Source organism: Falco cherrug, chromosome 7 (assembly GCF_023634085.1).
Source record: "Falco cherrug isolate bFalChe1 chromosome 7, bFalChe1.pri, whole genome shotgun sequence".
Taxonomy (NCBI): Eukaryota; Metazoa; Chordata; class Aves; order Falconiformes; family Falconidae; genus Falco; species Falco cherrug.
The window spans coordinates 1,824,240-1,836,753 of NC_073703.1; positions in this window are offsets into that span (position 1 = coordinate 1,824,240).

The window sequence follows — 12,514 nt, forward strand, 5'->3', positions numbered from 1 at the left end:
AGATGGATGCTGTTTCTAGCTGTATGGAGAGCAGGGGCCAATGGCTGGGTGGGGAGTTGGAACCAGTGCCTAATCAAGGGAATAAGGACAAATAGGGAAAGCTACTGGTCCACCCACCCCAAACATCTATTTTTTTTTTTTAAGTATAGTGTGGGTGTCCTCAGCCAGTAGGCCTGCCTAAATTATCACCTCCCCTTGCAGCAGCCTCGGGGGCTCTGTCCCTGCTGTGCTGGGGGAGTTGTGCTATAGGGCACAGGAGTCCTCATCATGCTTAAGTTGAGAGTCAATAGGCATGAGGTGGGCCTTAAAGCTGTGTTAAATTGCTCTTCTCGCTCTGTGGCTTTCCCTCCTACATACATAGGCTTATCCTGACCTCTTGGCTTAGGCTGCTGAAGGCTTGGGATGTCTTCTGCCTGGTGGAATTCCAGTTGGGTATGGGCTCTTGGTGTCTTGACTCCTGATGTGGCAAGTTGAACATCAGTTGCACTTCTCGGGAGCTTGAGTAGCACAAGTATTTCTCAAAAGTTGTCTCCCTGGCTTGCTTACCTGGGGCTGTGTGCCACTTGCAGCCATGTGCCCCAGGGAGCAGTGGTCACCTCCAGACCAACCTGGAGGCTGCAGGATTTCATTACCCTGTGGCTGGAGGGCCATGTGCTTTGAGGCATTACCTGGTATAAAGATCATAGCTCTGCACTGGGTGGGCTAATCACCTTTGTTTGTGTGGTGTGGGACCCCGCACCCCTGGGTGAGCACAGCAGTGGGCTCGGACTCCTCAAAGCATGAATGTGCCTTGGCTGGTGCTGGTACCCCTTGTGGGCTTTGCAGGGAGAATCCCCCAGCATGTTACTCTATGAGTGACCTTATGCCTCATGTTCTTACTTTCTATAACCTGGGAGAAGTTAAAGACCTGATGTTTGCAACCGCTTTTTCTGAGCGAAGGAAACTGCACTTGGCCATAGATAAAGAGTAAAAAGGGGGAAAAGCAGTACGGCTGACCTTAAGCAATGCCAGCAGCCCCAATTCTCAGATGTTTGGTGCTTTGCTTTTGCTTGTGTCCTCTGAAAACTAATGCTGTTAAAGACATTACCAAAGTTTGGCAGCTGAAGGCTGGAAGCAGCGCTTCTGCCCTGAAGCCCTTGGGCTGCAATCCCCATGCCATTAGGCTGCAATCTAGCCATGCTGATTCTTCTTGCAACGGACTCCAACAAAGCCTGTGTGCAGCTACAGTGCTGCAAATGGCCCTTCCCTGACTGAGAAATCAGCTTGGCACCCGTGGGCTTGGCAGGGTGTGGAGCAGGACCCCCCTCCCCGGGCAAGCTCGGTTTGAAAGCCCAGGGATGATGTGCCTAGGGCAAATGTTTCCTGCTTCTGTTTTCAATGAATTAAGCAGCTGAGCTGAAATAATCAGGTGGAAAAATGAGGCAGCCATGTAAGCTTTTTTTTGGCTGAAATCTTCCCAGATCAGGCTGTCAGCCTTCATGTTTTATGCACAAGCTCCTTCCTGAAGGAGCTACAGAAGATTAAAACCTCCTTTTTTCTTAATTTTTACCTTGACAGCGTGACATGCACGGTGAGGCTGGGCTGAGTGTGTGGCCAGGCTGTGGTGCTACCCTTCCCAAAGGGTGTTGGTGCTCCTCCCAAGGGCAGGGAGACCCAGCAGTGTCCTCTGGGTGGGAGCTGGAGGTTGTCCTTCACAGGCAGTCCCACGTACATGGTCATCTTCTAACAATCTGTCTCAAGGCTTATTCACTTACAAAGCCATTCTCTTCCCACCCTCTAAAGAAATCTGCCCCCGAGCAGGTTCTGCTGTTCCCGTCGCTGTTGTCCTGTGCCACAGGGGTCTGATGGAGACCTGTGCTTCTCTGGGTACTACATCTCTCCTGCAAGTTCTTGCAGCTATCACAGCCCAGTCCCATGCTGGGCAGGTGCTTCCAGTGCCACCACCCTTTCCGGACCCATAGGGAGCTTAATAAACAAGTCAACTTTTGTGGTTATTTCTTGTTAATTCAAGGTATGGACTTGTGATCCCCTGTGGTACAGGCTCTAAGGAGGCAGGCATCAGCTATGGGATGTCTCCTCTCTCCTCCAAGGACTTCAGTATCCAGGCTAGGATGCGTGGAGGAAATGTGGCTGGGTTTTCTGAGTTAAGGCATGGAAGTCCTCCTTTGCCATGGTGGTTTCCCAGAAATGCTATGTGCAGGGAGCACTTGAGGAGCTGCTGGGCTCATGCCAGTATGCAAAGGCATTGCTCTGAGCTGTGCCAAACGCAGGGCTGCGTGTGATGCTTGTTGACCCATACATTCAGTCTGGCCAGTGTTGGAAATGCCCTCTTGAGTTGTTTTCTCTCCATCACAGTCAAAAAAGCCAAACCTTCATTAGTGAGCTGGCAGGTAATTTGTGCCCAAAGCCTGAACCCTCTTTGCCTTTTGTTGACCTGTGCCTGTGATGCCAGCAGCAGCCCAAGCGGTGGGCATCCCAGGGGAGAGGAGCCTGACTTGGGCTATGAGCCTTGTTGGATCTGGTCCTATGAGCACTGATTCCCCCAGCCTGTGCTCAGATCCTCCTTCCAGGCCTATTTTCAGCAGGAAGGATTTGTGCTGGGAGATGCTGTGCTCTGGGCTGTCCTCCCCTCCTGCCAACCCCTTTCCCAGCCCAGGAGGGGCTGCACATCAGCTACTGTTGTACTTATAACACTGGCTTCCCCCGTGGTAACCAACGTATCTGTGGAATTTAGTATTGTACCTTGAAACGGCTATTCATTCTTTAATAAATTATTAATCCTAAAGCAATCTGTTTTTTCCCTTATATACCAGGAAAAACTTGATAGGAGGGTTGAGGAGATGGTCTCAGTGGAGAAATGATTCCCAGATATCCAGCCCTGAGCTAAGGTTCCCAAAACTGGGATGGCTGTAGGTGGATTAAGGAGCCAGGGAAGGAAAGGTGTCTCATGGAGCATGAGGGAGTGTTATCAGGTTATGGGACCAGGCAGGAATTTGCCACTGAATGCTCTTAAGAGTTGGGCAGGGACAGATGCTGCTCTACTGTCCTCAAGGGCACTGAGACCTCTTGCTGGAGTTGTAGTAGGTGATATTGCTGGTTCACTTTTCCTGCCTGGTTTAACACAGCCCTGTGCAATTCCTTGATGGATGAAGAGAGAAAGTGCATGGCATGTGCTGGTGGGGATGCCAACTTGCCTGCTCTGCCCCACCTGTGAGCCTCATCAACCCCAGTCCTGTAACTACTGCTTCTGGACTTTATTAGCATTCATTCCTTTCACACACATGAGCATCTGAGTAAAGACATAATTAGAAAGCTGTAAGATGCTGGCAGAACAATCAATTTGTGGGAATTAATAATATGACCAAGGATGCATCGTGGTTATTCACATGTGTCTCCAGCTTGCTGTAAGTGTCCCATTATATGGAGATGTTGGTGATATGCTATACGTGGCCTTCAAGGCAATTAAGGAAAAGAAAAATAATTTACCACATAGGAGAGCAATCGAGTGGTGCTCACAGGAGTTTCAGGGTAAAAGTGAGCTGCCTGGTATTTTCATTTGCAAATTTGCACTGTCCCATGGAAGTGGCACGAACATCAATGCCTGCCTCCTTTCTGTGCAGCAGGAGCTGCTCTGCCCTGTCCCTCTCTGGGCATGGCCCATCTGTTACTAGACAGTAAGAACAATTAAAGACAGGGCCAAATAATTCATGGAAGACTTTCCCAAGAAGTGAGCTGAGGCTTGTAACAGCTCACCTTTGCAAGCCTGCAGGGGGTCTGGGTGGATTTGGGGGTCCTGTTGCCTGTGCCTTGGTGGGTGGCCTGGCCACATCCCCACGGGACTGATCTTGGAGAGACAGCAGCAGTGCTGGACCAGCCTGGATGCAGGCGCTTGGGTGACCAGGGAGGGGTGCACAAGATTTTTGTGCTGCTGTGGCATCTGAGGGTGGGCTGGAGGTGACCTTCTTTAGAGATACAGCAGCAACCAGGGAAAGGGAAAACTGAGGGGAAAGGAGGTGTTCACCGCAGCCATTCCTTAATGTCTTCTTACAGCACCCACAGAATTTGTGCAGCCAGGCATCCTTCTCTCTGATCCTTTTCCTCCAGCTCCAAGGGCTGCAGTTTATTTTTAAGGAGGGTATTTGATGTGGCAAGACTCGAGGTGCTTCAGTTCATTCCATGGGACTGTCCCCTTCACAGCGCTGCCAGCCATCCTACAGCAGGAGGGACTGTTCTACAAAAGACTCCTGGTCCATAATGTAGATAGCTTAAAAAAAAAAAAAAAAAAAAAAAAAAAGCGGCAGCCAAAATTTCCAAACCTGATTGAAAATTCTGGGGCGCTGCGGCCAGGGTGTCATTGCAGGGGGCTATTTTCCAGTTTTGAAGGGAAGTAGCCTCCACTGTTACCCCTGAGATGCTGCCTTGCAATTAAACACAAACACAACCTGGTTCACGGAGCCCTGCAGCCACAGGCAGGCACAGCTGCCAGGCCGGGGACTTCCCAGCCTTATTTATTAGTTGGTTATATTTCCCTCCCCACCCCACCCCCTCCCCTGCCCCAATCCAAGAGCCCTCTTCCCTTAAATGTTTCATGTGTATCACTGTCAACCTGGCTATTTAAATAGGAGGCTGCTGATACCCATGCCCTGTGTGTAAGGGGCTCCTTTCTACCCTCATTTTACCCCTGTGCATAAGCTCCCTGACGTCCCAAGGATGCTACTTCTGCCCCAAAATGCCCTCTGGATCTCACCTTGCTTTTTTGGCTGCACTTTGACCCCAGCTCGGTAGCTTTAGCCATGCTCTCCTATTGCACAGGTAGCACCAGCAGCTCCCGGAGTCCTGTGAACACACAGGGGGCTCATCAAAAAGAAGTAAATATTCCCTGTACTGAAAAAAACCAGGAAAAACACCTTCTGGTGTTTTGAAAAAGTTATCTTTCATTTTTTCTTCTTAAAGCCAAGAGGTTTGGGAAGAGGGGATGTGAGAGGGGCATTTCCATTGCTGACGTTTGGGGGGGGGGGGGGCTGCCCCTTGCACCGCCCAGGTGTGATGTGCTTGGATGTGAAGTGTCCAGGGATTTATTTCCTGAGTCGTGTCAGGCTGAGGACGTGACATGAGTTGTGGCCTTTCTCAGCCCTCTGCATGCAGACATTAGAGGCCATTAAACTTTGCCGCCCAAATTTATGCATTAAGCATGTACGAACTGGCAGTTGAGTATCAGGGCTAATTTCCCAATGATGTACATTATTAATGTACATGGTCAAGGAAATTGCTGCACATTTTTTCCCCCTCCTTTTTCACTTTCTGTGGTGATCAGCAAAGCAGAAGATTATTCTAAACCTTGGATGCTGCCTGCATATGTTCAAGAAAATTGCTATACTGTTTTCTTCTCCTTTTCCCCTTTCTGTGATGATCAGCAAAGCAGCACGTTATTCTAAACCCTGGGCTGCTGCTGGTGGAGCTTTTACAGGCAGTGACCTTTGCAACAGTGTTTTCAGAGCACTTAAGTTGTTTATTGTAAATAATATCCATTTTCTCTGTGCAGACTTAGAGAAGCAGCTGAAAAGGAAAATTTGTGGTATCTCTTACAGGTATTTATTTGCATCCAAGAGACAAAAGCATTTCCCCAAGGAACTGGAGTTAATTCACTTCTCGTGTTTTTGCTGCCAGAAAAAAATACGCCATGGTGTAAATGGAGACGAAGGAGCAAAAGCCATTTGAAAACACCGCCGGTAAATTAAAGTTTTGCTGTATTTGCTGAGATAATTTAGTGTAATTCCCTGCTAATGAATTAATGCACTGCTTCTTGTTCATTATAGCTTTCCTAATTTGATTGGAACTCTCAGTGCTAGGTAGCTTCATTACTGGCAAATATTAATGTAATAAAGAAGGTTTTGGTGGAGTCCTTCCTTCCCAGTGAGCTTTGCACCCAGGTGATGTGCTGGGGAAGAGCTGGGAGGAGGAGAAGGGGGAGGAAGGTCAGGGATGCTGCCCGACAGTGAGGATTTATTCCCATCCACTTCTGGGTGAGGAGCATCATCTCTTGGTGACCACGTCCAAGGGCTGTGTGGTTGCCCAGTCCTTGGCAGAAAACACCCCGTTTCCCTGAAGTATTGCAGTCTTACAGGGGGGAAACCCAGAACCTAAAAATATTGTCATTGCATTAAATCCATCATCAGCTGCTGGATCATTGGCGCAGCAAGGGGAGCAGCTCCATCCCACCACAGCCCTGGCTTTGCTTTTTAGTAAATGCAGCTTGTTTTTTAATAAATACGTTGTAGGAAAGGTACAGAAGAAGAAAGCAGAGCACAGGTGACACATTTCTGAAGGTTGGTACCCAAGTGGCTTTGATGGCCATGCAGGGGAAAACATTGCTCTGCAGCCCCTCACACTTCTTTTTCATCTTCTTTCCTCCATAAACTTGCCCCAGTGGCTTGGGCCAAGGCTGATGCTGGGATGGGGGATGCTCAGTCCCAAGGAGCCATCCTGCCATCCTGCCTCATGGCCGGGGAGCTGGGAGGGATGGGACCGGCTCTGCCTCAGTCGTGCTCTTTGATGCAAATGACTCCATGCATAATTTAAGCTTTGTGTTGCTTACACTGAGTAATCATTTCCACTATGGCTAAGGGGGGATGGGGAGGGAGAGCTTTCTTTTTTCAAGCCTTTTTTTGTGTTGTTTTCTCCCTAAAGTGTTTCCTAAGTGCTGGGTGAACAGATTTTCCCGCGCTGCACCAGGCACCTGCCAGAGCCCAAGTTCTGGGCATCGTCCAGCACCACCCAAAGGTGGATGATGTCTCAGGGCACTGCACGAGCCAACCAGTGGGGAAATAATTTTTTTTTTAATCCATTGCTTAGTCCATCAGTGTTAGTTGTGAAAAGACACGTACTAATGCAAAGCTGAGTTAGGAATATAATCTCACAACTCCAGGCATAAGGTTACAAGGTCCCAAACCTCATCCTGACACCTCCTGGGACTCTGGGCACCGACTTCAATGAACATGTTGGGTCCCACCTGGCTCAAGTGGTCTTGGGGACACAGCTCCACTCCTCCCTGAGGCCAGGGAATTGCTGGACCCAGCCACAATGTTACTTATTATGGGCTGGCACCGATGCTTTTGATTTTTCCTGTTTTTTCTCTTTTTTTTTTTTTTTTCCCCTTCTAAAAGCCCCAACATTTTAATTATTTATTTGGAGCGTGATTAATGTTTTGTCTGACGCTGTTCTGCCAGGGGAGCCCCGGTACATTTTGGTTTAGCAAGATCTAATTAAGAAGTCCCATCAAGCATGTCATCCCTTGTCTTACAAGTACCTCCAGGGCTCCTTCAGCGCGGCTGTATTGCGGCAGGCTCAGCTGGACCCGACGGCTCTGGGGGGCCTGGGGCTTTCCTGGGGGGGGTGCTGCTCTGCAAACAGGGGGTGCTCCAGCAAAGCACCCCTTGTCCCAGGGTCAAGACAAGACCCAGATTTCTGCTGCCTTCCGGGTATGGAGGTAAGAAGTACTTTTGGTCTCGAATTTGCCCTTTCTGGCTGCATTTTGGGGTGGATGCTCTCCTCCTGAGAGCAGGATGCAGCCAGGCTGCGGCTGCCCGGTCCCCATGTCCTCAGCGGCCACCAAGCATGGGGTGATGACAACATTTACCCACAGAGGTGATGTGACGTGGGGCCAGTGTGGCCTCGGTGCCTGGCACCGCTCTCCAAAAGGGGAGCGAGGACGGAGGCAGCCCCTGCGTGGGGCACGCGTGTGCATGTGCATGTGCATGCGTGTACGTGTGTGTGCCCACTGCCACCCAGTGGTGGGAGAGCACCCAGCCAGCACCCGGCCAAATGCATTTGATAAGGTGAGATGACATAATAAATAAATATATGTTTCCCATTGGCATGGCAAGGGCCATATCCAGGTACTGGAGGGTTGAGCTCCTGGAGTGGTGGCCACTGGAGAAGAGGGTTTTGCTGGGCTGGAGGAGGTGGTAGAGCTGCAGCACAGCTCAGCATGTCAGGCAGAGACCCTTACCTTGAGTCTGGCCTCCCACCACCCTGGGGACATTAAATGGCCTGGGAAGCCTCACCTAGGACCCCAACCAGCACCCTATGCACGGCCCCAGGAGCCCTTTTAAGCTCAGCCTGGGTTTATCGGTCCCTGCTCAAGCTGTGCTGCAGGGATGCTGCTCTCCAACCATTGACCACAAACTTATTCCCACCTTGCCTTGGACTTACCTCATCCTCACCACCTTGTCTGATGCTCTGAGCTCCCTGTTGACACCAGCAGCCCCTCATTCCCCCTTATTGGAATGGGGTGACAGCTCCTGCCCCACAGCTGAGTATCCATCCCAGTTCCCCAACTCTTTCCTGGCAGAGGAGGTTTTCTTCAGGTGTCCAGCCAACACTACTCCATCCTTGGGTTATCAGCCCTGGAAAAGTTTGGAGCCCACCGCTCTGTCCATAAGCATGGGGAATCTGCCCAGGCCAAGGAGTGACTGGCAGCCATCCTGTGGTATGGAGGCCTCCAGCAAGCTGTGAAATTACAGGCTGGCAAGCGCCAGGCACAAATGAGGATTAATTAGCATTCCATGGCCATGAGCACCTGTTTCAGGCCCATGTCTGGCCAGGCTCGGCTTATACATCTCCATCCCGCGGCTGCCGTCAGGGCTCGCCTGGCAGAGCCCAGAGAGGAGCACAAGAAGGGGAGCTGCCCTGGTTGGGGTTTTATTGCCAAATTGCATTGGGGTGAATCCATAACCCAGCGCTGAGCCACTGAGTGCCCTGACCCTTGGTTCAGGGGTGCCCCTGAACCTGTCTTTCTCCTCCAGTGGAGATGTCCTGGGCTAGGGCCAGGAAGGTGAAGGATGTGGGATGCTGCAGGATGCTGCAGTAACACCCCGGGGAAGGGGGGCTGGGTTTGCACTTGGGATGGGCAGAGTTTCAGGGTGCTGTGAGCAGCTGGGTTTGCTCTCCTTGGTGCAGAGCTCCTTGCCTCCTCCCCATGCAGCCTTTTCTTGCAAAGAGATAAGCGCCGCCAGCAAGTTATCTGGCTTCGAGGCTGGAGATAAGCAGAGGCAGGGAGGATGCGACCCCCTGCTCACTGCACCATGGAGCAAAATCAAGCTGGGAAGATGCAGCTGAGCTGCACTGGCCCGTGGGGACTGTAGCTTTTGGGGGAGATGCTCCTTTTCTCCCCATGGAGTGGAGCACCCTGGCCAGAGGGATGAAGGTGAGGTGGGAAGGGCCTTCAAGGTCCCCTTGCAGGACACAAGATGGATTTAACTCCTGAAAGCTGGAAATTGAGGATGAAGGAGCACTCCTCCTGCAGCTATAAAGAAGCAGCATCGTATGAAGCGCTGGTACATCGCTTGCAGTAACTCAGCTGTGGAACAGTGAGGAACAAATAAGACAAGATGCTGTACATTAGCAGAGGCAGGAGGCATAGCCTCTCCCTTTGAAAACAAAGCATTTGTCTTCCAGCCGCAGTGAGCAACCAGCCCCAAGCAGTGCGGGGGGCGAGGGGGGGCAACCAAAGCCCAGGGATGCTTTTACTGGCTGATGAGCTACAAGGGGGCTGGTTGTAGCCTGGTCTGAGCCAGGGCTATGTGAAATAAAGCCCATCTCTGCGGGGGGAGAGGTTGCCGCAGTCCTCTGGGAGCAGATTGTAATAGATTTGAGCAAAGAAGATGCATCTGTGTATGGGGACATGGATTTTGGCTTCCTGGGGCAGCTGGGGGGGGGCACAGCGACCTGCAGGTGCAGTTTGGGCTCCTGAGCACATCCCATCCCCTGCAGGACTGGTCTTCCCAAAGCCCGACCTGGAGCCAGAGCTTTTCCTTAGGCTGGATAATATCCCGTTACCCACTTTGATGGCTGCCTTTCATGTCAGCGAGCTCAGAAGTGAAGTCTCCAGGCACTCGGGGTCTATTTTCAGCCCTCGATGAAGCAAGATGTAGCAAGATGTCTTCATCTGGGGGGAAACTTCCCAGCTGGATTTAGTGAGCCAGAGGGATTGGGTGAGCTCGGAGGAGTTTCTTTAAAACACAAACCCCAGCAGAGCCTCTTGTAATTCAGGTCAACTCAAACAGGAGCTGTGGGGAGGGTAAGAGCTGGAGGATTCGAATGTGAAGTCAAAATTCTGCTTTAAACCTCACGAACCCTGGCCCCGGCCGGAGCAGCCGCTGAGCATCCTTCCCAGCCAAAGATCAGCAGGGTGCGTGGCAGAGGCACCAGCCGTTCTGGGCTGCTGGCAGGGCTGTGTCCTCTTTTTATTTGCTGATGGTTTCTTTTAATTGCTTCTTGGAGGAAACACAAGCCCTCTGCCAGCTCTGGTGGCTCTCTGGTTGCCACTCCAGGTGTTGCTAAACAGGTTTTGGGGTCCAGAGAGGGGTTTGGGGTGGGGGGACAGGGACATTGCTGGGATGCTGTGGGGGAAAGCCTTGTTAATTTTTCACTACATAATGTCAAGAGAAAGATGAGGTGCTTTCCCAGGCCAGCTCCAGCTCTATTCCCCATCACCCTCCCCGCAGCCGTGGGCTAACCCTGATGAGCTGGATCTTGTCCCTGCAAGAACAAAATCCATTAATTCAACATCATTAATAATTCCGTTGGTGGTACAATTAATAACATAATTAATAACTTTGTTACTGATGTAACAAAGCCGCTTTTACTAGTATGAAGGGTTTCTCTGTATTTGTGTCAATAATTATTCCCATCCTCTTGAATTTTACACTAAAAAACCCCCAAACCAGCAGATTTTCCCCCTAAATAATAATAGCAAAACCCCTCTGGGTGTGCGGAGGAGCAGCAAGGGCAGCATCCGTGGTTCTCCATATATCAGTGCTGGGGTTTATTACCCCTTACCCTGAGCAGAGGGGAGTGGAGGAATTGCCCCCATCTCTGTTTACCCCTGGTTTATGGAGGTTTTCTATCCGTGGGCCCGCAAGGTTCATACAGTGCTTACTGCTGCCGCCACTTGGATTTATCGGAGAGTAGGAAATAAAGCTCGCACGGCTGTAAACTCATTCTTAATAGAAATGTGAGGGAAGAAGCTATTACCCCTTGTCCGTATGGCCCTGGCTACAGCAATTGGCTTTAAATCCCTGGCCCCAAGGTGAGCGGCTTTGCCCTGAGCTGTGCAGGAGCCGGAGCTTTGCATCCCCAAGCCGTGCCTCAGTTTTCCCTCTGGCTGCTTTTGCAGTTCATTCTGGGGCTGCAGGCATTGCAGGTGCCCCAAATCCGGATCAGCTGAAAAGCATCTCCTCATGCAGCTCCCGCTGCTCTGAATTTTTGCTTTGTGCTCTTCCTGGCATCCTTTGGGAGGAGTTATTAAGGAACAAAGCTACATCTATTAATCATGCTTTTACAATGGGGCCAGGCTGTAAAAAGCTCATAAAAATAAATAATAACCAGCTGTTGACATGCAGGGTAATGGAGGGAGTGGAGAGGAGTTGTCCCATCCCACATCCCTCAGTGCTGGTACTGGGTGAGTCTGGCTGCCCCCTCTTTGGGATGTGGGATGGGGACATCCCATCCCTTGTGAAAAACCAGGGGTTGGTGCTCCCCTTGGGGTCCCAGCCTTGGGGTAGGGAGAGATGCAGAGGAAGATGATGCATCAGCATCATCAACACCATCTTCCCCCCCCATAGTCCCTTCTGCAGAGCTCTTCCTTCTCCCAGCTTTGTCCAGAGCTGGGTTATCGCAGTGGGGACCCGGATGGATGCTGTCTGGATCAGAAGCACTGAACCCTCCCAGGCTCTGCACATGGTGGAATCCTACGCTGATCACCCAGGTGATGCCATGTCCCTTGGGTCCTAAAAACTAAAAAAAAAAAAAAAAAAAAAAAAAAAAAAGTAATTCACCCATGATTTGGGTGAAAGACTTTTCTCCTACTATGATTTGGGTTGGATTCAGAGTGTTTTGATCACTGCCACTTCCTCTTTGGTGGGCATTTTTCATGAGCATCCCTTGCCCATGGTAGTGATGCTGGGAGGCAGCAAGGGTCCTGCCTCCGGGCAGGCACTCAGGGTGACTGTGGGAAAAGGCTTGAAACAGAGCATCTCTGACCTGGATTGAAAATAAAGGAGTCAAGGCGGTGTTGTTTGGCTGCCAGGCTTGGAAAAACACACTGTCATGCCAGGGATGCTTGGGGGCTGGCGGTGCAAATGCATCTCTGTGGGAAGAAAAGCCGATGGGGAGGACACAGGGGTGTTTGCCTCCAGGACCAGGTGCTGCACCAACCCCTTTGGATGCTGAAGGCTTCGGCAAAACCTGGAAGCTGCAAAAATGCCAAGGGTGGATTTGGAGGTTCAGATTCCTTAATTTTTTTTTACACCCAAATCGGGGCTGAGGCTTTTGAAATGCAAAACCAGATGTGGGTACCTACAGAAAAGCTGGAGACATTTCCTGCATCATTTTAAGGTGATTGCAAGACTTGGAGGTCACTAATGTTTCCCCTGGACCTGGTATAAAGGTTGGAAACTGGGGGGTGGGAGCAGGTCCCCACCCCAGCTCCTTGGCACTGGTGTGCTTTGGCTCC